General features: G+C 49.0%; 1 protein-coding gene and 1 pseudogene across 2 annotated transcripts in view; both read left to right on the forward strand.

Annotated features, from left to right (window-relative positions):
- KAZN (kazrin, periplakin interacting protein) overlaps positions 1-24,827 on the forward strand; it is a 911,581-nt gene that overhangs the window by 545,422 nt on the left and 341,332 nt on the right. The gene's annotated exons all lie outside the window — the stretch shown is intronic.
- On the forward strand, positions 23,363-23,481 carry LOC118606620 (annotated as a pseudogene).

The raw sequence follows: 24,827 nt of genomic DNA on the forward strand, positions 1-24,827 counted from the left end.
GTACTGAACGGGAAGAGTAACTCCTCACACTCACTCTTCATAGTGATGGTCCCCATTCGGGAGGGAGGACGAGACGCACCGCAAATGACGGGATCTTCCGGTTATGACCCTGCGGTAGACAGAGCAATGGCCCCCCGAAGATGTCCACGTCCTCACCCATGGCAAAGGGCCTTTGCAGATGTGAGGTGGGGAGATCATCCTGGATGGTCTGCATGGGCCCAGCCTCGTCACCGGGATTCTTATAAGAGGGAGGCAAGAGGGTCAGAGTCAGGAGCTGTGATGACAGAAACAGAGGTCAGGGAGATGTCATTGCTGGTTGCTGGAAGGGGCCCATGAGCCAAGGAATGCAGGCGGCATCCTTTAGCTAGAAACGGTAAGGAAATGGATTTTCCCCCCGGAGTCTCCAGAAGGAATGCACCTGTTAATGTTAGCCCTATCAGACCTATTTTTGGACTTCTGACCTCCAAAACGGTAATAAATGTGTGTTCTTTTAAGGCATGAAATTTGTGGTAATTTGTTGCAGCAGCTGTGGGAAACTAATACAGACACATTCACCATAAAAAAGCATTAGAATAACACACAATCCTCAGCTCTCAGACTCACAGAACATAATTCATTCTTTCTTTAAAGATACTTTAGGTTCTTACAGTGCCTCAGGGACATGATTATGAAAATAAGTTTCCATTACATTAGTGCTGGTTAAGAGACAGCTCGAATTTATAGGACGTGAGACCAGTCTGCTTTTACTGTACCGTTTAACACACACACACACACACACACACACACACACACACGATCGTTTGGACTGGAAAGAAACTTGTCTCAGTTGCTCATCCCAGAACGTGACAAAATTGCGAGCACTCCCGTTCCCATTTCGGTGACGTCGTGCCTACCTTTCCTGCTCCGCGAGGCTCTCCCTCAGGAGTGCCCCCTGCTGTGGGGGAGGGACAGCATGTTAAATGTGGGGTTTGCCGAGAGGGACCCATCCGTTTCTCGCTCTTTGCATGCCTCCTTTCTGTTAACGTCACGAGGAGTTATGTGTGTGTATCTAGAAGGCAGGGGATGCCATTTATTGTGATATGACCAGTGTACAGAGTACCGTACCCACACCTGAACTAGTCTTTCTGAGCAAAGCTTCGCCCTGCTGATATGTATCAAAAACCTCCCAATTCCATGTTATTTTAGTATTATTATTATTTTTTTTAATCAAGCCTGGCTGGTGAAAGAAGACCACAAAGAATTTTTTTCTTTCACCTTAAAAATGTCCACTTCTTAACCATACATGGAGAATCTGTCTTAAAAACGGATTCTGCGTTAGCGGGAGTTTGGGTAGTTAGGTGCTCTTAAGGCCGCAGTGCCATTGGTAAGGCCCATTCTCTCTTCCAGTCCTTGGTCAGTCAGTCAGCAGCAAAACAACATGAAGGTGAAGGCGGGAGGAGCTCGGCTCTTGTCAGCTGAGGAGCCGGGAGCTCCGCCCACATTCGGGGCCGCGGGTCCAGACGGCGGAGCTTCCTTCCCCAGACCCATTCGGTTACATCCTGTCGATGTGCCCAGCACAGGTTGGCTTTGTTAAGTTGCCTTTGCTAAGGGGTGGCAGGCAGGGCAGTCCCCAGGGCTTTCTGCTGAGCTCACTGCAGGCTCTGGAGGGGGCTCCGAAGTGTCACAAGGAGCTGGCGAGGAGAGTCACGTCCCGGGGCCGGGGTGCGGAGGATGCTTGCAGCCCATCCTTCTCTCGCATCCGCGGACACCTTCCTCAGCGGGAATCCGCGTAAGCGTCGGTGGGTTTGACAGTTCGCCCTTGCTCATTGTGCGCACGGAAAATAACGTTAATAATAATGTTGAAGTAAGTGGCTCAGAAGTTGGGCTGTGGGGTCCAACTGCTTAGGGTAAAGGTTGGATTTGCCTGTGAATTTGGACAAGTCTTGGAACCTGCAAATGTCATGTTGCCCACCTGTGAAACGGTGGGTGGCTAAGAACAGTACCTGCCCCATCGGTAGTATGGGGAAGGGGCTGAGGGGCATTTGTCGAATGTCAAGTTGTTTATATTGGCTTGTGCTAAGCGTTTGGTAAACAACAGCCTTGTCGTGGTGGTTAATTGGGTGAGGTGATGTAATAGCTTAGTTGAGCACACGGTTGTGAAATTCAGAAGTCTTCGGTGCGGTGTCCTGGCATTGGGGCGTCGGGCCCATCCCTTAACCTGCTCTGATTGGGGTCCCCTCAGGGATGGCGTGAGATGCCTGGCTGTGCCCGGTCAGCACTGGGCACCTCGCAGGAACCGCATCGGGGTTTCCTGCTGCCATCGCTGACCCTCTGCTGCCCCTGTTCTTACGACTGTTATTGGTAAGGGGGTGTCTTCTAGGCCTTTCCTGAGCAATCCTGTCCCTCAACCAGGTGCTCTAAGGGGATTGTGGGAAATGCAATTCTGCCTGTGCTTACGGGGTCTCCCTGCTTCAGGTGTAGCTTTGTGTGTGTGTGTGTGTGTGTGTGTGTGTGTGTGTGTGTGTGTGTCGTAGCAGATGTGGAATGATTAGACCAGTGGTTCTCAACTGGGGCAACTTGGTCACGTCTGGAGACATTTTTGGATGTCACAACTAGGGTGAGGTGCCCCTGGTTCCTAGTGGGCGGGGCCAGGGATGCTGCCAGACACCCTACCACACAGAGGAGAGCCGCACCCCCCAACCCCAGATGTTGACAATGCCAAGGTCGAGCAACCCTGACCCGGCTGCTGCCCCTGGTGGCGCATTGGTCCCTGACGCCTTAGCTCGTTCTGCTCCATCCGTGGTATCTGTTTGCATTCGGTTCTGCCGTCACTTGGAAGCTCGTGGTTGTCAGTAAAGTAAGGAGTGGAAATATACCCTACTCCCCCACCCTTCAAAACCAACCTCGACAAAACTATTCCAGCTGAAAGAGGGAGGGCCAGGGGAAGCGAGGCAAGGTGGATGCTCGAGGGCCCACGACTGGGGACAAGGCCACCAGGATTCTGGTCCCATCTCTCACGCTGCCTCCACGGGGTGATTTGGGACGAGTGACCCCACCTCTCCAGGCATTGGGTTTCTCACCTGTCAGATGAGGAATGGAGCTAGATGAAAGTTACTGTTCCGCCCTAGAATTCCTAACTGTAGCTTTAGAATCAAACCTGGTGGGTCACCCTTTCTGCGTCCTGATGGAGAATAACTTGGATGGCCGAGCTGTCGCTATGCCATGGCGATGCCTTGAGCCGTTTGGATTGGAGGCTACTTGTGTTCGTGGGTTATTTCTGATTCTCCTCTGCCCCTAAAAACTCTGAAAATCATGACAGTAACAACAGCGGGCTGACATGGAGCCCTTGGTGGAGACCAGCGCTGTTTGACCACAGTCCCCTGGTATAAAATCATTTGATCCTCTTGTGAGCCCCACGAGGCAGGGGCTGTCATTTCCTGCACCTTACAGACAGGGAAACAGAGGCAGGAGATGGCGTTTTCCCCAGCTGTCGAGCTCAGGGTGAGAGAGCTGGGCAGTCGGGTGTCCGAGGCTTCCCTCTTGACCACGCAGAAAGGACAGACGGTCACCCCAAGTTGCAAGAAGCCATCCCTTTCCCAGCAAAGCCTACTTCTCATCTTGAACAAGGAGACTCTATAAACAACTTAACACCCAGATGACGCTCGTCAGTGAGCTGCCACCCTCAGGAGGGGACAGATAAGACCAGAGGAAAATAACAGAAGTCATATCACCTCCCCTCCTCCCTCCGCCATCTAACTGCAAGCGAACGTGTTTAAGGGGAAAACCAAACCGAAGTTCAGACATGTCCCAGGAAGACGAAAACCTCGAGAGCTGCAGTTTCAAAGGAGACCTCTGGGGAGGCCGGGCGTCATCGCCAGGGCCTCTGAGGTGACGCACTGGCCGCTCGGCGTCTCTGCGTTGGGACCACCCCTGTACCTCGGGTCGGGGGTGGACGCGGACAGTGAAAACGGAACCAGAGCAGCTTGCGCAGAGCTCATCAGAAAGCCTGCGGGGTGATGCCCGTGGGGCTGGCAGCTGCGGCTGGCGCGATCGTGTCAGAAGGAGCGCAGTACCGAGAGCGTCCACGCTTCACCACACCCCCTCTGCGGCCAGGTACCGAGTCGGGATCTCTGCTTGCGTTAACTCACTTCAGCGCCACCACAATCCCAAAGGGCAGGTCGGGTTATGATCTGTTCCACGGATGAGGAAAGCTGAGGCTCAGCAGAGTCACAGGACTTGCCAGGGTCACGGGGTAGAGAACGGTGGAGCTGCAGGTGGCTTGACTCGGGGACCTGTGTCTTGGGTCACCACCCTCCTCACAGACCTCTCACCACACGGGTTCTCACAGCTGGCTCTCGGTAGAGCATCCGGGGGCTTTCAGAAGCGAGTACACCTGGGGTCCACCTGCCAGAGATGGTGGTTTGATTGGACCTGGGCGGGGCCCAGGCACAGGGATCTGTTTTAAAGTTCCTCAGGTGACTATTGTACGGGGAACCAGGAATGAGAGCCACTGTCATGTATAAGTGTGTGCGTATGTGTGTGTGCGTGTGCACAGAGAGATGCGTGCGTACCCTGTTAGTTCCTGAGGGCTGCTGTAACTAAGTACTATACACTGGCTGGCTTGAAACAACAGAAATCTATTCCCTCATAGTTCAGGAGGCCAGGAGTCCAAAATCAGGGGGTCGGCAGGGTTGGTTCCGTCCGGAAGATCCGAGAGGCTGTTCCACGCCCGTCTCCCAGCTGCTGCTGTTGACAGGCGTCCTCAGCGTCCTTGGCTCTCAGACTCGTCCCTCCGGTCTCTGCCGCTGTCTTCACGTGGCCGCCGCGTGTCTGTGTCTCTGTCCGTTCCTCCCCTTGTAAGGGATCCGATCACTGGACGTAGGTAGGGCCCCCCGACCCAGCGTGACCTCGTCTTAACGAAATCCGCAAAGATACTGTTGTCAAGTAAGGTCCGGTCCGAGGTTCCTGCTGGCCATGAATTTTGGAGGGGCACTCTCCAGCCCACTGCGTGTGTGTGTGTGTAAGTACATAATCGGGGTCGCGTTAAGCCGTGGCTGTCCTGTAAGGGTGAGACCCCGCCCACAGTTCAAAGCCATCCCGTGTGTTCGCATGGGAAGGGGCAGAGACACAGGCCCGCTCCCCGGGGCGAGGCGGAGCGGGCCTCTCGAATAGGCCTCGTGTGACTGTCGTCTCCTCCTGCATTCCAACCACCAGCCCGGGCCGCCGTCCTCTGTCACCCGCACACACAGCAGCGACCTCCCTCTGGCCTCCCTGCCTCCCGTCGTCCCTGCCTCCGGCCCCCCTCAGCCTAGCCCCTCTTCAGCTGGTCGCCGGCCTTCTCCACGACACACCTACACTCGCTCCTTCTCAGCTTACGGCCCTTCGGGGGACCCCGTGGTCCTGCGAGGACCGTCCTCAGCCTGCGTCTCCAGCATTGCCTCGTGCTCCTCCCCACCCTGAAGTTGCCTCAGTTCCCGAAACACATGCCTTATGGTCTTTCTTCAGGCTCCTCTGTGTGGACCCTCTGCCTGGACCGACACTGCCCCCCACCCAGGGACCCTCGATGCACTGAGCCGGGGCTCTGGTCCCCCAGAGCGTCCAGTAGATGGACTGAGAGGAGGAGGCCTCTTGTTTGGGCCTCTCCCTTAAGGCCTGAGTGGGGCACGGAAGCCGGTGGATGCCCCCGCTGAGATCCCTCCAGCCACCGTCCACGCTGGAAATGAAATGACCAGCCGGAGAGACGGGACGCATGCTACAGACTAGCTTAATGGTTTTCTGAAACATTAAAAATTAATGTTGAACAGCAACACTTTTAGCGGCCAGATGTCCCCCGTGGCGCTCAGTGTCTGAAAATTGTCCCCGTAGGGGGCACTGGGGACCGTGGCTGCAGGCCTGTTTGGGATGGTATGAGTGCCCTGTGGGGTAGAGGCCATGTGGGGTGAGGCGAGCTTAGATGGCTTAGGCGAGATGCTGAGTCCGCCTCCTCCCTCCCTGTCCCCGGGTCTCCGCTCTCTCCCGCCGTTTGTAAATTTCAGAGGATTTTTTTTTTTTTTTTTTACAACCCCAGCTTGTTTCTCGTCTTTCAATTTCCCATGTGCAACACAGAAGGTAGGCCTGTATGTGACCTGGAGCTGGCCAGTCTGTTCAGCCACCGGGCACTCAGACCCATCTCCTTTGATGATGATGATGATTATTATGATGATTATGATGATGATTATTATTACTTTTTAGCCATCCAAGGCAAGGACGTGAGGCTCACATCTCAGTGGCTGCCCACAAGGCTACCCATCTCCACTGATCAGCCCAGAATCTTACTGGCGTCCGGGATTTGTAATTCCCTGCTCCCCACTTCCTCTGAGGGCAGAGAGGAAGTGGTATGTGGGCGACCACCTGGGGTCTTCCCTCTCTGCCTTGCCTGGTTACTAAGCACCCCGGGTGGAGGCCGAACAAGGAGCCACAGGCGCCGCTCGGAATCTGGAATGCCGCAAAAGGTCGTTCGCAAGAAATACTCTTGGTTTGTCGGGCCTGAGACAGCAACATTTTTTAAAACCCAATCTGCGGCTCAGCTCAGCTTAAAAACACCCCCTTTACATTTTAGATAGTGAAGCGCAAAATTATTCAGAACATTAAAAGCTGCCCTAATAAAATTCTGATCTAATGAGCTGCCCGATTTGCGTTTGCCGGGTTTCCACCACCCGGGGCCTGCTGGACTATGCTCTGATACCATCGATTCTGTCGCAGGTGGGATAAGCCTGTGTTCTGTGGCCGTGGCAGAGGCAGCAGGTTAGGGTTTTCATCATTCCGTGAAAGGCCTCCTGAACGCCCCTGCCTTGCCTGCCGGCACACATACCCAGCAAGAGGTCCCGCGCAGCCTCTGGTAACCGGGGAGTCTCCAGTTGTGGCCATTAGCGGAGGACTGTCATTGGAGAGATTTGCTGTTCTTGATTTCTCTGCTGGGCTTACCATGTCACCATCTTTAGGGGATTATTAACTGCTTGTCTTAATACTTTCCAGAAGTGTCCATGCTGTGCTTTGTGGATTCCTTGGCAAAACCCCCAGGAGCTACAACTTGGTAGGGATCCCACCCTTTCATTGCAAAGCTCAGTTCAAACAGAGAGTTGGCCACCTGTGCCGTGCCTGGCCTGGCCGTCAGGCTGTTCCCGGGTCTTTGCACGTGCTGTTTGCTTTGCCTGGATAACTGTTTATCCTCAGTCTCCAAATCCTCACCTCACCCCTTTCATCGTATGAGCTCCTATTCTTGTTTGGGCTCTCAGATGAAATGCCTCTTTGTTTATTAGAAAGGCTCGCTGAGCTCCCAGGTCCCCTCTCCAAGTCCCTGTGCTTTGGCCAGCACATTTCCATCCATCTCTTGGCTCTGCCTTTCTCTGAGCTGGCTGTATTCTCAGGCCCGCTCTCTCTTTAGAAGCAGAATGGGTATGGATAACTGTTAACTCATATTCCCTAGGTGAACCTTAAGGCTTCATTCCCAGCGGTTCCAGTAAGCATCCTGGGTCATTTGTCCATCAGTGAAGCAATTCCACTGAGAATGTGATCAGCCAGGCCTGGGTCGTGGAGTTAAGAAATAGAATCAGCCCATCTTAAACTGTAAAACTGTATGATTTTATTCCAGTGATACACTGAGGTGGTAATATCAGAGTCAGAAGGAATATTTGGATCATTAATACCAAAATAATACCAAAATAAGGAGGTACGCTGGGCAGGCATACACCTCAGATGGCCGGTTTAGCTCCCAGTGCCCCCTGCCCCCGGACACCCCGGGGAGTTTCATGAGTGATCCCTGTGTCTTTCTGCATCAGACCAGTCCGGATTTGGCCATGGATGACCGAAGATCCAAAATAGCAACAGCTTAAGTAAAGAAAGAAAAAAAGATTCATTATTCTTTCCCACAAGAGCCAGAGGTGGGTGATTGAGGACGGACGGGAGGGCTCGTCTTTGCAAAGTCCTCAAGCACGCAGTGGCCTTCAGCTTTCGGTTGCGCTGTCCCCACACTGTGACCCTACGACATGGCCCGAGATGGTGCTTCATCTGTCATAACCCCACTCCAAGAAGCAAGATGGAAGAAGCTATTGAAGGGACCAGACGAAGTGTTGCTAGCTGACATTTAAGAGGGGCTCCTGGCACAGGACACCTTGTTCACAGTCTGTTCACCCAAACTTGATCACATGGCCACCCTTAGCTACAAGGAAAGCTAGGTGTGGTCATGAGACACTCAAAAGTTCTGTTATACTTGGATGTAACCCCAAAACCATAGTCCATAAGGGAAATTGGTAAATTAGAGTTTACCAAAATAAAAGCCTCTTCTTCTGTGAGAGGCGCTGGTAAGATAATAAAACACCAAGCTGACGACCAGGAGGAAATATTTGCATGTCACATATCTGGTGAAACACTTGTATCCGGAATGTATAATGAATTCTCATAACTCAACAGTAAGAAAACGAACAACTCAATTTTTTAAATGGACAAAAACCCGAAGGGTTTTCAATGATGTTCAGATGTCAAGTAAGCTCATGAAAAGCTATCCAACATCATTAGTTTCGAGAGAAATGCAAATTAAAGCCACAATGAGATACCGCTGCTCAGTGAGGTACCTGTTAGAACGGCTAAAATGAAAAGAACAATAGTACCAAATGCTGGCCAGGATGCAGAGCACCCGGATCTCTCACGAGGCTATAAACGGTATAGCCACGGTGCCGTACGGTTTGGCAGGTGTCTTTTTAAACATCTATCTACCGTATGGCTCAGCAATCTCACTCCTGGACATTTATCCTCGAGAAATAAAGACTTATGTTCTCACAAAAACGCGTGTGAATGTTTATGGCAGGTCTGTTCATAGCAGCCCCAAACTGGAAACAACTCAAATGTCCTTCAACAGATGAGTGGATAAACAGGCGGCTGTATGTCCATGCAATGGGAAACCACTCAGTAATGAAGAGGAATAAATTTCTGATACATGAAACACCTTGGATGAATCCCAAAGGCATTGTGCCAAGTAGAAGAGATCATCCCTGAAGGTTACATACTATATGGTCCCATTTATATGACATTGTCCAGAAGACGAAACTATTATGATGGAGAGTAGCTTCATGATTGTCAAGGGTTGGGGTGGGGCAAAGGTGTGACTATAAGGGACAGTACTAGGGCTTTTTTTGGGTAAATAGAATTGTTCAGTGTCCTGATTTGTGCTGGGTATAAGAATCTATACATATGTTAAAATACATAGAGTTATACACCCCCACCAAGTCAATTTTATTGTAAAAAGTGTTGTTACTATAATAAAAAGGGAGTTTGATATGGAGGCGGGGACAATAACAAGCTGATCACCTACATCTCATGTTCTAGCACATTCCTTTTGTTGGTGTAGGGCAAGGTTTCTCAAACCCCCAAGCTATTGACATTTGGGGCCAGATAATTCTTTGTCAAGGGACTGACCTGTGCATTGAAGGGTGCTTACAGCATTCCTAGCGCCTCTACCCACTAGATGCCAGTAGCATCCCTCATCCCTGGTTGTGACAACAAAAAACATGTCTCCAGACATCGTTGAACGTCTGCGGGAACCGCCTGGTCGAGAACTGCTGGGCGGGTCTGAGCATGCTTCAGTAACTTACAACAAAGTAACTGCTCGTTTCCTTTCTCAGATCCTGTTGCTTTCTCTCTGTGGCCATTGCCTCTTTGGTGACAGCTGCCCAAGAACTTGCAAGGTGTAGGAAGTTGGATACATCTGAGGACAGGACCCCTCAGGACCCGTGAGGCTGTTCGCTGAGCTTCTGCTCCTTGCAGTCTGGGGTAGCCGTCCTACAGCTCCCCACCTTCACCAGACACTCTCTCTACACCCATGTCACCCCCATTTTGTCCCCATTTCCACTCCCTGGCAAAGGAAGACTGAGTCCAAAGAAGTTATTGGTTGTAAGTGGTGGAGTGTTAAGCCTACATTTCAGTTATATCTTAAGCCATAGGTATTTCCCATGGCTCGTTTTAAAGCTCAGAGAAGCCTTTCCACTATTTAAATATGGAAGAGTAACACATTTTAATAATCATACCCCGGGGCATAGTTTTTCCTGTTGCATGAAAAAATAATGGTCAAAACAGCCCGCAGCCAATTGCAGAATTATGTAAAAGTAATGAAAGGAAACCCAAACCCGCACGCCTTCCCATCAGCTAGACCACCTTCGCCGCAGAGTTTCTTTTTTCTTTTCGCACACTCCCCATCCCAGGGTAGAGGTCGTGGAGTGGATCGAGTCTTTATTTCAGAAGGGCTTTTACTTAGTCCAAAGATGTCTTAGGAGGTTGAGCTAGTCCATTTCTATCTTTAACTTAAGAACCAGCAATGGAGTTAACTGGATTGTCTTAAGAAGATCAGAAAACCAGAAGCTACTTTAGGACACAGAGTTGCAAACGCCAGTGCTTGCAAGTTCTGGGCTGGTGAAGAAATGATGGAGCAGGCCAGCTGGGAACCTCGGAGAACGCAGTAATCATTGTGCGTCCAGGTCCATTACCTATGTAATTGTGGCCACGTGAGAATCTAGACCCGTGTTGTCATACCTTATGTGTTTTTTTTTTGATAGATGCTGTAAACCCGAATCCGTTTGTCCCCTTCTGATTTATAAATGCTGCAATAAATTCAGACGGAAAAGAACAAGTCTGCGGGTTAGGTACGTCCTGAGGCCCCCAAGGCTGTGACTTCTCCTTCTGAAGGTCACCTCCGCAGGAACCCTGAGAAGGAAGCTTAGCAAGAAGCTCAAGGTTGTCTCTACCCCCGCCATCCACCTCCACTGGTTTTTTTTTTTTTTTTTAATCTCCTTCTAGTCTTCATGGGTCCCTCCTTCTCAGCAGGCCTTTCAATTTCTCCACCGCCCCAACCACCCAGCCGAGATGAAAATGCGTCCCTTACCCCTCTAATTGAACTAAATTAAGGTAGAGCTTTTCCATAAACACTGTTTCAGTTTCACCCTAGTCACAGCAGCGCGCGCACATGCACAAGCCAGAAGGCCCCGGTGAAGACGGCAGGGCGTGAAGTCGTATGAACGTGAGGATCATGTCGAAGGAAAGATCACAGCCAAGAAATGGGGGGATGTAAGTTGGCACAGCCGCTGTGGAGCACAGCATGGAGAGTCCTCAAAAAAAAAAAAAAAAAAAAAAAAAAAAAAAAAAAAAAAAAAGCAAAACTACCATGTGAATCAGCAAGCCCACTCCTGGGTGTAAATCCAAAAAAATTAAATCACTGACTTGAAGAGATATCCGACCCCCACACTCACCGCAGCGTTATCCACAATCACTAAGATGTGGAAACAACCCAAGCGCCCGTCGAGGGGATGAATGCATAAAGAAAGGGTGTTTAGTGTGCATGCGTGTCTGCGTGCGTGTGTGTGCATACACATATATACACATATGTAAATATATATGCATATTTGTATATGTATGTGCATACATGCACACACATATATATGCATATAAAAGAAATATATACACACACAATAGAATATTATTCAACCACAAAAAATAAGGAATTCCTACCATTTGTGACTATGTAGATAAACTTTGAGGGCATTATGCTAAGTAAAATAAATCAGAGGCAAATATTGTATGATCTCGTTCATATGTGGAATCTTAAAATACCAAACTCATAGAAACAACACAGATTGGTGGTTGCCAGATTCCGGGGGCGGAGGGGAGAAGGGTGAAGGTAATCAAAAAGACCAAACTTGTGACGATAGGATAAATAGATCCTGGAGATGTGATGTGCAGCGTGGTGACTGTAGTTAATAATACTTTGTGTTGGAAAGTTGCTGAGAGAGAGAACTTTAAGGTCTTGGTCACAAGCAAAAATAATTGCAACTATGTGAGGTGATGGATGCTAATCATTTTGCAATATGCACACGTATCAAATCATTATTTGATACAGTGTCGTGGGTAAATCATATCTCAGTAAAACTGGAAAAAAGAAATCGTGCATAGAAAAAGGACCGGAAGGAAATAATGCCAAAATATGGATAGTGGGCATGGGCATGAGGGTCATTTTTTTCCCCCCATCAACTTTCTTGTTTCTCTTTCAAGTTTGTCATGCTGGGAATGTGCCATTACGACTTTATAATGGAAACTTTTTTTTTAATGATATCTTACTTTGGAGACTAAATGAGAAACATTAAAAAAAGAGAGAAGGTTCCGTAGTGAAATTTAGTGAGCGTAGATGCTTTGATAGATATCCACAGGTTTATTTAATTTGCCCAGCAGTAGGGCATCTGATCTTAACTGATCTAAGGAAAAACCATCCTGCCTTCCCCGCAGCACACATTTTGGATGTGATTGTTAGGACCAGTCGAGGGCTGCCGAGAGGCTGGGCTGGACATTTTCCCTTAGAGTTCTGAGGCGGGGTTGGAACTAGGACACTTCAAAGGGGCACGACTTCTAAGTCCATCTTTAAACACAAGGACAAAGCCCCGATTCAGAGGGGTTTTCCCTCCATGAATATCTAATGGGAGTTAGAGAATGGGACGCACTATTGTCAAAGTGGGAAAGTAATAGAGCTTGCTACTATAAGGTGCATGCTTTAGGTCATGTCTTATTGGGAACTGGCCTCAGCTGCCTGAGTTGCAGATGGTTAAACTTGAGTCTTGGGGGCCTGAGGCCATTCTGCCGAGTCAGGCGGCTCTGTTCATATCTTCACATTAAAAGTAGGCAGTTTAGGGCACCTGCTTCTTTTATGTTGGCGGTAAAGGAATTTGAATTAACTCATCAGTTCTGTCTGCTCATTCAAATTTTCCAGAATGGTTTTCCATACCACTTTGAACAATGGAGTATGTCCCGACTTGTTTGTCGTGGGATCTGAGCATGACAAGGCAGAGGTCTGTTACCTTGGTGCAGGCATCACGTTGTTCTGATGGTGGCCGGGCCCTGAGCTCTTCAGCCCAATACAGTTTCACCCTCTTCCTAAGGCCTGATGGACAGGAAGCTCCACAGTCTCTGATTTGCACCCTTCTAGAAGGCCTAATATTTAGACCACTGTCAGAGCACTTAACTTTATGCCAGACCCAGTCTTGCATTCTTTATTTACATTTAAGAGTTGAGGAAGGTACTGTTGCTTGAGATGAAGATCTCAAGCACAGAGAGGTTAAGTGGCTTGCCCAAGGTCACACAGTAAGTAAACTGGTAGCGCCGGGATTTTAACCCAGGCAGTGTTCTCCAGAGTCCTTGATCTTGGGGAAGCGGTTGATGGCTTACATTACATATTGGAGCCTCAGCAATCCTTTGCCATAAGCCAAGTTCACAGGTTGCCTGTTACAATGACTAAGGATGTTTATGAACACCTGTAGCCCAAGGAAGGTCTTAGGGTTTGCCTGTTGGCACGTTACAGAAAGACTGTTCTTATAACTATCTGCTTTAAAACAGACCATTCCTAAGGACAACTTGCAAAACCTGTTACTTAGAAATGTCTCTCAGTGTGCAGGTTTTAGCTCGGGCTTGGGAAAAGAGACGTAGCATGAGCTATGGAGAGCTGAGATAGAAAAGCCAGACACCCCAACAAATGCTGTATTAACAATCATCACGATCCCGTAAAATCCAAAAGTGTCCCCTGCCTAGTTGTTTTTTGTTTGTACGTTTTAATGTAGTGTTAGGTGGTGGAATGATTTTAAAGGAAAGAAGGTAAAGGTTAGGGAGATGACTATTTATAGAAAAACCTGTATGCTAGGCACAGGTCTCGGTACCTAAATTCTATGCTGTTTAATTCTCTCAACTATCCCTCAAGGGTAGGTGCTGTTATGTTCACCTCTGTTTTACTGATAAGGAAACTAAAGCCCAGAGAGGTTTGGTAACTTTCCCAGGGTCACACAGCAAGTGAGTGACAGGAATTACTGTGTGTGTGTGTGCATTCACTGCCATATAACATTATACCAAATACGTATTAAAAATTGCAAGGAAACATGAAACCAAAAATGTAGTAAAGAATTATGAGACCCAAAGTCAACAGAAGAGCTCTCTGTTATAGCGTATGACAACCTTTGCCATTATCGGGTGCTTCGCACCCCATGTGATGTAGCTCCGTAGTTAACATCCTTTGACTGATAAAAATCACAGCTAACACAGGGACTACGAATTCAGCGATGTTTTAAAATAAATGTGTGTTTTGTTCAGCAGCAGAGTCTTCATACAGGTGACGAGCATGTGCGCGATTGTATGGTGGGTATCTCGGCGAGCCCGCCCACGTGCTCGGTGCGCCTAATCTGTTTTGGGGCCGTGCGAATACCACCCAGGGCCCCGTCTCCTCCGTTGGGGTCTGGGGCTCCCAGCTCGGGAGCACATGATTTAGAGAATCAGAGAGAGGACAAACCAAACATCCAGTCCCCAAATGGTACCCAAGCCTGGGAGCGGGAAAGCATGCTCACGAGAGAGGAGGAAGCCCGCCACGATGCACCTAGCTCCGGTGGTTTTCCTAAAGCCGTGTGGATTTGGAATTCGGAGGAAGTCACTCGCACTGATTCCAGGCATGTCAAATCCAAGGGCCCCACTCAGATAAAATCGTTTGCTCTTCACATGACCGAATTAGGCGTGGCCGCAGAGCTAACGCGCTTCCTGGTAATCCCCCATCTCCTTGTCAACTTGCCACGTTTGGCTCTGTGAACTTGAGAAAAAAGCTATTGTTAAATGGAATGCCGTTTTCACTAGCCGTGGTGTTCGGAAGAAAAACTTAGACTTGCTTCGGTGGCTGGAAGTCTGAGCCTTCCTTCCTTCATTCTGGGGGGTGGGGGGTGTGCCTCTGCACACGTGGGCTTCCTGTCAGTGTGCAGGTGATGACCGGGCAGCTTCTCTCTAACTCCGTTATCTGCCTTCCCTGTTAGTGAACAGACACCAGAGGGATAGTGCATAATAAGTAAGAAATGAGCCCACCCCTCCTCACCTTTTCTACCAAACAGATGGGAGGGGGCGCGAGTCCTGAAGGACGGAGTACGCCTCCCTGCCCACCCTCCACCTCTGGAACTCAGGCTTCCGCAAACAGGCAGGAACCACCTGGTACAACACAATTCACTCAGCCTTGATGAGCGGGATTCTGTGGAGGCATCATTGAAAAGAACAACATTTAGGTAATTAGATCTTTTTTTTCCCCCAAAAATTTTGATTGCAGATTTCTTTTTTCCAAGAGAATAATTTCAGGGCCTACAATGAACCACTTGAAACTTCAGCACCAGAAGAGAAGACAAATCATAGTGTGGCTCATGACGTTTTGATGGTCGGGTCATGTGTCTTAGCTGACCCTGATTACATGGCCAATGTACCTGAATCTAGAGCGGCGCTACTTACCTTTTCAATTCCTTTCCGTAGAAGAGTAGTTTGAATGACACTGGTGATCCCATCAAATGCTTTCTAGATGGAAATAGTCCCCCTAGAGGAAAGTCATTCAGCACTCTAGTTTCTCAGACTTTGCTTTTGTTTGCTTTCAAGTAATTCCTATAGAACAGGACATTTTGAAATCAGGACCAGCTTCAGGAATGAAAGCCAAAAATAAAATAAGCTGAGTAGCAAGGAGAGGCATTCTGTTTAGGAAGCCGCATCTTTATGTGTGCAAAGGCTTACCCCAGCTGCGTGATGATGATCCAGTTACAAATCTGTGACAAGTGGTCTTCACTTTAAAGGACTAGCAGCATCCTTGAAAAGTTGTGTGGGGTTTTTATCCAATTCACTCTTGTTTAAAATTACCATTTTGGAGTCATCGTATTATCTTCACTCTTTGTTATTTTTTAATGGGCTGTGGTTTGGATTCTTCTGCCTTCTTCCATCCCTTGATCCTTAATCTTGGTTTCCTCTATGTATTTGTCGGTGCCTCCATTCACCTGCTCGTCTGTCCGTCCGTCCATCCATCCATCCATCCATCCATCCATCCATCCATCCATCCATCCATCCAGAAAACGTTTCATTGCTCTCTTGGACCAGGCCATACACCAGCTTAGCGATTTTCAAGTGTGAGCGATTTTGCCCTCCTGGGGCCGTGTCTGGAGGTATTTTTGGTTGTCACTACTGGCATCTAATGAGTAGAACAAAGGATACTGCTAAACATCCACAAGACACAGGACAGCCCCCAACAACAGAATTATCTGACCCAAATATAAGGCCAAGGTTGAGAAATTCTGCCGACTCAGAGATAAGTAGCTGGATATCTGGCCCTATGAAATGGATAGTGTTGCAAGAGACATTGATAGATGAACAGGGAAATTTTGCTGATGCTACTGGTGAGGTGAGAGGTGTTTCCATCCTTTCTTCGTTGGAGAGTGGCTGAGCAATGAGTCCCTTTACGAGTCTCTGAGGAGGTTTTTTTCTGGAGAGGTCCAGTAGGGTTTGGAAATGGCGGTGGGAGTGAGAAGGTTGCAGGTACAGGTTTGGGGCATAACATTGTGGGGGTGAAGGTTGGAAACCTGAATGTGGCTGAAACCTCCGAGGCAAAGGAAGCAAGGTCATACACCTGCAGGTAGGTGCCAGGTGAGGTGCCAGGAGCAGTGACAAATGGCAGGTGCTGTGGCTCCCTGCGGAGGGCCGGGGACCGCAGCAAACTTCAGAGCGGCTGAAATAGGCAGCGGTCCTATCGACCGCCTCCGAGAGTGCAGGCCCAGTGTAGCCAGATCCCTATGATTTTTCAAGAAAAGTGAGAAAACTCGACTTTCTATGAAATTTCCCAAGTTTGAAATACTAGCAACGCATTCTGTATTTGTTTTAAAAACAAAAGCACTACTCAGGCCAAACAGCGTGGGCTGCATCTCCCAGAGTTTGGACGTTGGTCCTCAGGGTTGAATGAGTGAAGAAGGCTTGTGACGCCCAATATGGTACCTGGCAGATAGTAGGTGCTCAGTAAATATTGGTCATGCGTGATTACCAGGTTTCCTGGTGTGTCCTAATGTCAGCCTTAGCACGACTGACATCTGGAGCTGCGTCATTCTTTGTGGGTGGGGCTGCCCACTGTCGGCTGGTTAGCAGCATTCCTGTTCGTGACCCAAAAATGCCAGGAGCACTGCCCTCACCCCCGCTGGTGCCAACCAAGATGTTTCCAGCAAAGGACTTGCCCAGCAAGTTACAATTTAACTTGATGCCGTGAGTTCTTAGGTGTGGCCCCAGGTAGAAAACCCGGTAAGAGCATCTCTAAATCCTCCTGACCTCCCCAGGACGGGCACCCGGGCCCCTCTCCCCTGGACAGAGGTCATTTTGTGGCTGCTTGCTGCTTCAGAGGCCTGCGGAGTTTGACCTTGAAACCGAAAGCCCACGCCACATCCTTGGGTAATGTTTACAGAAGTGCTGTGAGGGGCAAGGCATGCCTGCAGCGGGGTTCTGCCACTGCACACCTGCGCCCACGCTGGCCCGCCCACCTGTTGGAAAAGGGCTGAAAGAGCAGTCCCTCCACTGCGGGAACGCCAGCACTGCCTGTGCGCCCACAGGAGCGAGGAGGTCGCCCGCTCACCTGGGTCTTTGATGGACTCTGTCACGAAAGCGGCAGCTGTTAGCTGCAGCGAGCTAAAGCCCTTCATTGACTCAGGCAGGTGGTTCTCAAACTCGAGCCCGAGAACCACTTAGAGGGCCCGTTAAAAGGGACTGCTGAGCACCCCTCTGCCCGCACCAGTTTCTGACTCAACATGTGTGTGTGTGTCGGGGGTGTGTGAGAATTTGCGTACTTTGCAGGGGTTCCCAGGTGCTTTTGCTGCTGCTGGCCCTGGGGGCCACACTTCGAGAACCACTCATCTGGGCTCTAGCAAAGATTCTCAACGCCTCTCTTCCACTTGGTTCTTCCCTGCAGTGGAGAAAGCCGAGCTCGGGGAGGCCAGGGAGGTTTAGGGATGCCTCTCCAGCTTTTTCCGAGTTCTCTACTCGGGGCTGATCGATCCACCAGCAGACCGTAGCCAAGTACTTATGACACTGAGTTAAATCGTAACTTGGCTGTGCATGTACTTTGCTGGTTCAATAAACTAAATTTATATGCCGACCAGCTCCTTCGTTTTTTAATAATTTTTCTCGTTCCTTTGATAATATAGCATATTTGGATGGGCCTCCCAGTCATTAGAGTGAATTAGTGAAATCCCTCTTTAAAGGGTTTTGTTTGTCTGAGCTTAACAGAGGTGGTTTAAATCACTGGACGTCTGAACTGCCTTCTCTGGTGAATGCGTGGATAATGCTTCATTATAAGCAGGCTTAACTTCTGGGACAGATATAGATTAGAACAACTTGCTTCTCTGCTGATGGAGAAACTGTGACATTTTGGTGGCTCTGATACAGAATTCTTTTTCCGAAACGGGAAGGCTCTTATATTTCTGTTCCGTTCTAAATAATTTAGCTTCACGTGCCTCCACGCTGGTTAGGACCCGGGGACAGGGAGCAACTCCAGGAGGGTGTTCAAGCTGGGAGGGAGCTGTGTGCTCGGGGTGGAGCGACCAGCTCTCCCTGGTTTGCCCGGGACTCTCCTGGTTTGTGCTCAGGAAGTCCCAGGGGATCTGGCCACTCGGTCAGCCCAGCTCAGAGCATCCTGGTGGCTGGAAACTCAGGGCAGGCAGAGCTCGGAAGGTCTCAGAATAGTAATACCAACAATTATCACCCAAGATTTAATCACTACAGACCAGTACTTCATCTGTGTGTCTCCTTTCATCCTCGAAGCAATGCAAAGCAGTGTTGTTGTTGCCCTCCTATAGGGGAGGAAAGCCGAGGCTCAGAGTCCCCAGGCAGTCATCATGATCCCAGGTCACCCACTTCTGTGGTACCCTTGACAGGTACCAGCCTCCCTGGGGGCTTGTTAAAATGCACATGGCTGGGCCCCACCCCTAGCTTCTGATTCAGTAGGTGTGGGTTGGGGCCCAAGAATTTGCATTTCTCACAGGTTTCCAGGTGATAAGGATGCTGAGACCAGAGTGGGCTGTCTCACTCTGCCTGTCCAACAGCAGTGGTAGGCGTCACCCACCTGTACTGAGGACCCAAAGTTTAGGAAGCATCTCCCCACCATGAGCACTCCTGAAGGTTGGGGTTCGTCAGGTCCACACGTGACAGCCATGAGCAATGGTTCTCTCTTGATCCCAAGTAAAGCCCTTCTCAGGAACAGGTCTCAAGCACTGTGTCCTCAGACCCTGGCAGAGTCTTGTGACAGCCAGAGGCCAGCGTATGGGGCGAGTGTTGTCACCCAGTGCCAGGATATGCTTTCTCTTTATTTACCCTGATTGTGAGGATGAAAAACCAGCATCCTTAGGCCAAGCAAGTACACCTGGAGGATTTTTGAGATCTGTGTGAAACTGAGTGGGGAACACACTTTGGGGACCAGAAGGAGGAACTTCAGGAGCCGTGGTCACGAGTGGGGTCAAGGTGCATACACAATCCAGAGAGGGCTGGAGCGGGAGCCGTCCCCTCTTAGCTCTGCACTTGTGGAGTTGTGGACGTTTTCCAGATTCTCTGTGCCTCCGCGAAGCTCCCGATTCTGAAGACCTATGAAAACATATAAATAGTGCCCGGCATACAGTAAGCACTAAATAAATGAGCGCCGACGTTTTTATCATCGTTCTTTACTACTTAACCAACGCCAAGCCTCAGTTTCCCTGTCTGTGAAAAGGGGACAAAATGATAGCTTAGGGGAGGATGAGGTGAACCCGTGTACAAAGCACTGTGCCCAGAGCCCGAGTGCCCAGAGGACCCTCAGTAAACGTCATTATTACGACCTTTCTAGGGCAAAGTCCCTTGAGAACCTGATACAAGCTTAGAAAAACAGTACATATACAGTGGCATTTTGCACATCAGTCAGGGACTTTGGCCCCCTAAGCCATCTCTTGAACAGGTTTAGAATCTCTGCAGTAAAAGGACGTTCACGAAATGTCACTTAGGCCACTGTCCTCTGGTGAGTTCTCTGTGCCCCCATCACCCCACTCCCCACCCCATGGTCCCCTCCAGCAAACCCCCACTACCATCCCTGCCAGATATGTCCCCTGCATACTGTTTTCCAGGGCACTCCACATAGTCCTCCAGGCAATACCGGAGTTATCCTAATTCACACAGGAATGTTTAGGTACTGGCCAGAGCTTCTACTTTTACCTGCGTTGACAATAATTATATGTTAAAGGAGGCCGCCAGGAAAAGGCAGAATCTAGCCAAAGGAATGTATCACTAATGGTGGAATTAGAAGTAGTTGTAGAGGTCGTCATTTAGCCTTGATGAAATCTAGGACACTATGTTTTGTTGTTGTTGTTTTTTTTTTTAGTGGCGGGCTCTGTTAATAGGGAATAATATTGAAAGGTAAGCCACTATGGAAAACAGTCCGGACGTTCCTCAAAAAATTAAACATGGATATATACCTTTTGACCCAGCAGTTGCACTTCTGGGTATTTTATCCAAAGAAAAGCAAAATAATAATTTGTAAGGATCTATGCATTTCTATGTTTGTGGCAGCACTGTTTACAGCAGCCAAGATGTGGAAGCAACCTAAATGCCCATCAACAGACGATTGGATAAAGAAGTTATGGTTCATATACACAATGGAATATTACTCAGCCATTAAAAAGAAATGACATGAATGGGCCTAGAGGTTACTATGCTGAGTGAAATTAAGTCAGACAAAGATAAATACCATATGATTTCACGTATATGTGGAAACTAAGGAACAAAAAGAACAAACTAATCAAAAACGGGCTCACAAATATAGAGGACAATCTGGTGACGGCAGCGGGGAGTGGGGTTAGGGGTCTTGGGAAAAGGGGTAAAGGGTTAAAGAAGTACAAATCAGTTGGTAGATTGTCACCAGGATGGGGAGCAGTCAGCAGGAATGTAATGGTGAGGTGAAGAGCCTGAGGAGAGAAAGAGCAATCAGGGGGATCATTTCAGAAACTACTAACCAATGTACTGTGTACTTGAAACTAATTATGAAATAAAATTTAAAATAAAGAAATGTAAGGGAGTGAAAGTCATAGTTACCTCGCCTCTACTCACCTTTAAGCCCGATGAGTTCCTTTTCCGTTCTCGCGTCAACAATAATGTTGTATCCTTTATAATCGATGGAAATTTCTAGAATTTCCTCGGTCTTACCTGGGAAAGTAGAATTTTATGTTTTTCTGTAAATACAAGGTGAGTGAAACATTCCAAGCCTCCCCGAATTGGCTGTATCATCTTAAGGTGAGTTCGCTGCTTTGAGAAGGCAGAGTCCCTATTGGCCCCATAACAAGGCAGTTTTCAAATAAGGCAGGTCCTGGCATCTGGGAAAAATCGGCTCTTTCCTTTGTTGCCAGGGAAATCATTTCGAAATGAAAAAAAACAAAACCCTGAATCCCAGCCCCCAACATTCTCCAAAACAGGAGGCATTCTTAAAAAAAAAAAAAAAATCCAAATACCAAAACAATAAACAACATAAAACCCAACACGTTACTGTACATTAGGAAGGTTTTTTCTTTTCTTTCCTAACTGAAGGGATGAAAGGGCATCATAATTTTGTTTTCAAATGTGTTTAAGAACCTGTTATTAAAACGGAATTAAACCCGAGTCCCAGGGCCGCAGCTCTGTGACTCCCGGGAGATAATCTTGATAATGCGATTAGCGCTGTTGGACCGGGGCTGAGAGGGAGAGGAGAAGCTAGACGCGGAAGCCGACGCTCTGCTGAGCCGCTGCCAGCTGCCCGCCCGCGGTCTGGACACAGATGCCTCGCTCTCCGATGGCCCCTGCCGTCGGGAGATGTTAGGGGCCGTAACGAAATGACAAATTATAACATTTACCGTCTGCTCTCTTCGTAAAAGGCAGTATGCTGAACATTCACTGTGCGAGTTCTCGTTTCGACTTAGATGCTGAGTAGGGGGGCTGTGGCTTCCGTAAAGTCACCCCGCTGATGAGTGGCAGAGCTGGGGTATGGACCAGGTTGGCCGGTGGCAGAGCCCCGCTGTTTTCATCCACAGTAGAGCTACAAATTGGGCAGTCGGGCACTCAGATGCACAAGACTCCAATCTGTTGGCAAACTTTTGTTTGATAGCAGTCTTCACCCGTCTCACAACCCAAATTGCCAGGCAGCTGGAATCTTCGTTTAAATGCTTGCCAACGAGGCCCAGTCAGCGGTCGTGCATGTACGACGCTCCTGCATGTGGCTTTTGCTTTTTTTATTGTTCCAGAAAGCGGGGCCCTCTCTGTACCTCCACCTAACGGGGTCATTGAACAGCAGGCTGGTGGCAGGTGCATCCTCCGTGGCCCTGCGCTTTTGCAGGGACATTGGAAGGCATAGAACAACGTCACCGGTTAGAGGAGCGGGCTCCAACCTTTGCGGCACTAGGGTCCGGTGCTTCTATGAGAATCTAATGCCTGATGATCTGAGGCAGAGCTGAGGCAGTGATGCTGGTGCTGGGGAGCGGCTGCAGATACAGATGAAGCTTCGCTCACTCAATTGGCCCTCACCTCCTGCCGTGCGGCCTGGTTCCTAACAGGTCCGTGGCCTGTGGCCTGGGGGTTGGAGACCCCTGGGTTAGAGGCTCGAGGAAAGAAGGAAATGTGTGTTCACCGAATCCTGACTCTATGCCAGGCCCTCTCTCTGGCCTCTTATGTAATAGATCTTAAACAAATGTCATGAACATTCTATAAGGGAGAGGCTACTGCTGCGGATGGGGAAACTGAGGCACTGAGCAACGGAGAGGTTCTTGAGCCAATGGGAAGGGGTGATTCCAAATGCTAGAGGTTGGAGGCTGTGAATAAAGGCTGTGAGGCTAGTCTGTCTGACGACTCCGTGCGGAAGGTCCTTCTAGCCCTCCCTGCCTCATCTAGCCACCCCCCAACTTGTCATGGGTTGTCTTCCCAGGTCCGTGGGCCTTCGACTAATTGAATATTGCTGTGGTTAAGAATAGGAGTTGGCCAACTTTTTCTGTAAAGGTCCAGGTAGTATTTTGGGCTTTGTGGACCATATGAAGTCTGTCACAGCTGTTTAACTCTATTATTATAACAGGAAAGCAGCCGTAGACAACACATGAATGAAGGGCCTTGGTTGCGTTTTGATAAAACTTTATTTACAAAAAGAGGTGGCGGGCTGTAGTTTGCTGACCCCTTTGAGGTCATGGTGTCTGAAGTCAGCGGGGCCTGGGGTGGCATGGAGGATCACCGCCTACCAGCCGTGTGGTCCTGAGAACTGTCCTTTACCCCTGTGAGCCTCGGTTTCTGCACCCGTAAAGTGGGTCTGTAATCACACCTACCTCGTGTGGCTTGATGAAGTGTCTGTGTGTGCCCTGCATCCGGAAGGAGAGGGGAGAAGGCTCCCAGGTGAGAGGCGAGCCGAATCGGCTTCATTATCCCTTCCCTTGACAAGCCAGCGTTGCCAGGGGCCTGGACAGCAGCCATGTCCTTTGGAGGCCTTGACCTCTTTCTAGGTCTCTTGTGGGCCCAAGTTCAAATGAGACTTCTGGTCTACAGCCATGCCACCCTGAACAAGCCCGATCCCGTCTGATCTCGGAAGCTAATCAAGGTCGGGTCTGGTTACTACTTGGATAGGAGACCACCTTGGAAGACCAGGTGCTGTAGGCATAAAAAAAAAAAAAAAATTAAAAATAAATAAAAAATAAGGGATTGTAAGCTGACGAGGTCCTTGTAATCTATGAGGTCAACCAAGGGTTGCCTTGCCTAAAAATAATAATAATAAAAATATAATAAAAATATCAAATGAGACTTCTGGGGCCATCTGCAACGCCAGGTCAATGGGACGGGAAACCGCAGGCCGGGGGCGGCTTGCTGGCCAGCCTCAGGGAGCACGCGGGCCTCGGAGCTCGTCGCTCCTGCCCGCGCACGCTGGGTCAGCTCCGCGAGCACTGTCATGCGGACCGAGCCTTCAGCCCGGGGAGGACGATGGTCCTTTCACACGCCAGGGCCCAGGCGCCATCTGAGCAGCTCTTCCCTCAAAACCTCGAGTATTTTGGCTCTTAAAGAGTCTGTTTTTCTTAAAGAGTTTCTGAGTTTTGTTTTTCTTTACGTGATTATTTTTACATCTCTGACCGGTACTGGTCTTTCTTGGTTTCTTTCTTTTATTGGGTGGTGTGTGTACATGAGTGTGTGTGTGTGTGTGTGTGTGAGTGTGTGTGTGTGAGTATAAGTGCGAGTGTGTTGGGAGGAGGGAAAGGTGGTTCACGGGAATCATCTCTTCCTTTCTTTTTAACTTTTTATTTTCCTAAGAATAGCACTATTTATTGAGCACCTACTATGTGCCAGGGCGTAAGCTGGGTGCTTTTCACCCATTATCGCGCACGCGCGCGTGTGTGTATGTGTATAGATGTGTGTGTGTCACACACACATGTATATATATTTAAAGTACGTGTTAGGCCTTGTTACTATTTCTCAGACTCGGAGTCTGAGAGAGGAAGAGAACTTGACCGTCAGGCCACCCAGACGAGACATGGGACAATTAGGAGCCACGCACAGACCTACTTAGCGCAGAAGCACGTCCTTTCTTTCTTTCTTGATCACCAAGTTGTCACCTCCCCTCTTTGCCCAGCCCACTGCAGGGCCAGTGTTCAGGGCTGTTTCTCATATATATATATTTGAGTAGAGTTTGGTATTCACTGTGAAATTAAAAAGATACCAACATGTTTTATATTCCTAAAAGAAAGTGAGTTACATGCATCAGGATGGATACTACTAAAAAAAAAAAAAAGAAAAGAAAAGAAACAGGTAATATAAGAATTGGTGCGAAAAAGGAAAAATTAGACCCCTTGTGCAATGTTCATTGGATGGTAAAACGGTACAGTCACTGTGGAAAACAGTGTGGTGGTTTCTCTAAAAAAATACAAATAGAACTATCGTATGAGCTCAGTATAAACCCAAAACAGTTGAAAGCATGGCCTCAACGAGACGTTTGCACACCACCGTTCATACCAGCA

The sequence above is a fragment of the Rousettus aegyptiacus genome, unplaced genomic scaffold (assembly GCF_014176215.1).
Source record: "Rousettus aegyptiacus isolate mRouAeg1 unplaced genomic scaffold, mRouAeg1.p scaffold_m13_p_1, whole genome shotgun sequence".
Lineage (NCBI taxonomy): Eukaryota > Metazoa > Chordata > Mammalia > Chiroptera > Pteropodidae > Rousettus > Rousettus aegyptiacus.